The sequence below is a fragment of the Salmo salar genome, chromosome 02 (assembly GCF_965601325.2).
Source record: "Salmo salar chromosome 02, fSalSal1, whole genome shotgun sequence".
NCBI lineage: Eukaryota > Metazoa > Chordata > Actinopteri > Salmoniformes > Salmonidae > Salmo > Salmo salar.
In genome coordinates this window covers 40,789,706-40,793,370 of record NC_138292.1, presented here as the reverse complement: position 1 = coordinate 40,793,370, position 3,665 = coordinate 40,789,706, and positions in this window count along the sequence as shown.

Sequence of the window (3,665 nt, the reverse complement as noted above, 5' to 3'; positions counted from 1 at the left end):
TAACTTTTGGATTACCCAAACTGCAACTTTTTAAAAAACTGTTTTGAATGTCGTTGAGAAAACAGAAAGGTGTCGTAATATATTTATTTTGAAATCATCCTTTCTGAACTTAAAAGTAATCCAAAAAGTAATCATGTCGTTTTCTAAAGTATCTCAAAATAAGATCGGCGTTCCGTCAACGGGACAGTTGTAAATCATGCAGCGTGTTATATCAAGATCGCAGATTTTAGAGTAACAACAAACGTCGGTACATAGAAGTGTCTTACATTGGCTGAAAGCTTAAATTCTTGTTAATATAACTGCACGTAGCGATTACTGCAAAAAAATGCCATGCTATTGTTTGAGGAGAGCTCGTATCAACAAAACACTTTTTTCAACGCGATAGGTTTGATAAATTCCCCTGTACTTACATTCTGAAATCTTGCTCTGATTTATCACCCAAAGGGTCCCAGAGACAACATGAAGTATCGTTTTGTTAGATAAAATCCTTTTTCATATCCTAAAAAGGTCCATATCGCACGCACGATCGATTTTGTATTTCCACTCGTTCAATTTGCAAAGAAAGGAATCTGTGAAAATCTCACCCTAAACCTTGTTTGAACGAGTCAAATCACGTTCATATCTATTCCTCCGAGATCCTAGAAGGTAACAAGACTTCACTATTTCATTAGGGGTGTAGTATATCCTATAGGACACCATATTTGGTCAGAGAGCAACGCCTTCATGGCACGCCGATGACGAGGCGGCCATCACTTGAACAGCTGTATCTTTGTCAAATAAGCACCAATCAGGGTCAAACAAAGCTAGCTAGATAGCCAGTGAGCTGGACTTTACGGGAAACCATGTATATGTCATAAAATGTAGGTACTAACTTTGTACAACAGCATGCCTTTTCATTTTGGACAAAACTTATAAGGATATTCAGAGTTATGAAGTTATGAAAACTGGTTGTTTTGCAAATGCTGAACTGAACTGGTTGTTTTTTTTTCTTTGTATTTTCTTCTACCAGATCTATTGTGCTATATTCACCTACATTCAATTCACATTTCCACAAACTTCAAAGTGTTTCCTTTCAAAGGGTACCAAGAATATGCATATCCTTGCTTCAGGGCCTGAGCTACAGGCAGTTAGATTTTGATATGTCATTTAGGAGAACATTTTAAAAAAAGGGGGCAATCCCTAAGAAGGCTTATTTTAATCTAATTACAATATTTAATGTAACTGATTAAAGGTGCACTTTTTGTATAATCAGATTACATGTAAGAGATTACATGTAATCAGTTACTACCCAACTGTGGTCAGACTACACAGTACATGGCAACTGTATTGTGAGCTCCCACTACGTTGTAGATCCGAAGCTCTCAACCAGCAGGTCAAGGCCTTCAAGACCTATATTTGAGCTGAGGTGAAGGCCCACCTGCCCAGCTATCCACCTACCCCTCCACCCCCTCACTCCTCCTCCATCTCATATTTATTTGCGCATGTTGGGTGTGTTCCTGTCTACATCTATGTCTGTGTGTGTGTGTGTGTGTGTGTGTGTGTGTGTGTGTGTGTGTGTGTGTGTGTGTGTGTGTGTGTGTGTGTGTGTGTGTGTGTGTGTGTGTGTGTGTGTGTGTGTGTGTGTGTGTGTGTATGCCTGTATGTGTGTGTGTTTGCATCCATACTCTGCTATGCTCAGTCTCGGGGGCCCTTGGCTGCCCACCACTGGCGCTAATTGCTTCTGACATTGTTTGGCCTCTTGCCGCTCAGTTTGGGACAAACCCCTCATTCATGCGGTGTGGACAGCTCGTTAGGCCCACTCCCCCGCTCCCTCCGACCTCCTTAATTAACTAGTAAGGAGCTGCTGGGAAATTTGCACACAAAAGGCCCGATGTCTGGCCTCCCCTCCTCCCCGTCTCTTCCCCCACCCCCCAGACTCCCTCGCTTTCTCATCACCATCCCACACTCCGACACACACAGGTCCGGGGAATGGGGAAAGCATTACGAAGGAAAACAAAGATGGAAAAAAATGGCTCACTGTACACACATCGCCCTCCCTCCCTCGCTCCCTTGACCCTCTCATCTTCGTCCCCCTCCACTCTCTCTCATTTTTTTCCTGACGTCCCTGAATTAACGGTAGACCTCATTACAGGGACTTGTTTGGAAGAGATTCACTTTCATTTTGGATTTCTCTCTCTCTCTTTCTCTCTCTACCTTTTTGTTCACTCCTCACTCTTCTTGCTCTTGTCTATTTCCTCTTTTCCCTCTCTTCCCTTCATTGGGCTTCTTTCTGATGTTCTTTGTACCCTGGTGGAGGGTTGGTGGAGGGCTCCCTAAAGGCAGTTAGCCGCCCCAGTGGAGACAAGGGCCCTCCAAAGGGGCCTGCTGAAGAATGTTCCAGGCGAAGAAGTGTAAACAGGTGGAGCCCCTCCATTGTGTGGTCCCCCTCTCCGCATCTCCCACACACTACCTCATGCACACGCATACATGCACACACGCGCACACACACACACACACACACACACACACACACACACACACACACACTCCCCCCTCTCCGCTGCATTCCTCCATCACCGCCCACCACCCCACTGCTTGTGGGCTTTTTTTCCTGTTTTGTTTTGTGTGTATTTTTTTTCCGGGCCCCCTCGTCCCCCTCTATCCCCGTTCAAAACGGGACCCTTTGTGCTGTTGCTGGGCCACAAGCCTCCACAACGGCCTCCCTCGCCTCTCCAGGGTGTCTTTCACCGACGCTCTTTGTGACATCGTACACAGGGTGGGGTGTGGGTGTGGGTGTGGACGGGGTGTTTGGGGTTCCACTGGATCCATATCACAGCCTGGCCCCCCACGTCACCGCACTCACTTTCTTCTACTCTTTCCTTCCCCCATCACACCCTTCATTTTCCCAACGATTGTGCTCCTTCCTTTTCGTTCCCAGGTTTTCCTTAGTCATTACAGCATCGTTCAGGAGTGAATGTGTTTTGATCAATATTCTATCAGTGCATTACTATACCTATGGAATTTGAGGAAACAGTCGTATATTATGGACGATAGAAGGAAAATAGCATTGATTTATTAAACAAACCTTGTCACATAGTGATGTACACAAGTAGTAATTGTTTTGTCATTGTGTTATTACTGGCGCATTAATACATTAATCAAGGAAGAATGAGGACGTAGTTCTGAACTAGTTCAAAGAATTTGTGTTTGTTCCTTGCTGCATGTACAGTATGTCTACTGTTGGTCTCAGGCCATGTGTTGACATTAAACTCTGAGAATGTGCCTGTGTGTGGTTGTGCTTGTAGGTATGGGAGTGTGCGTAAGTTTGTGTTAGGGAAGGTATCAGTGACAAAGAGATGATGGAATCCTTCGCAAGAGAGAGAGGGGGAAGAACGTCAAGGAGAGAAAAGAAAGAGAGAAACTTCTGTTCGCCTGGGGACTACTCTGCGACCCATCTGTTGAAATCGCTCCACATATTGTGACCTAGATAAAGTTCTGTTTTATAGGTAGCTAGGACTACTGCCATGTCTAGGCGTTTGACACTTATCCATTTGTTTTGTTGGTCTAGTTGTCTCGACATTTTTGCATAATTTCTACCCTGCCATATGTAGGATAATAAGATAGTAATGAATGAAGGGTTAACACAAACAACCACCATTGCCAATGTGCCTCTCCTTAAGTATTAA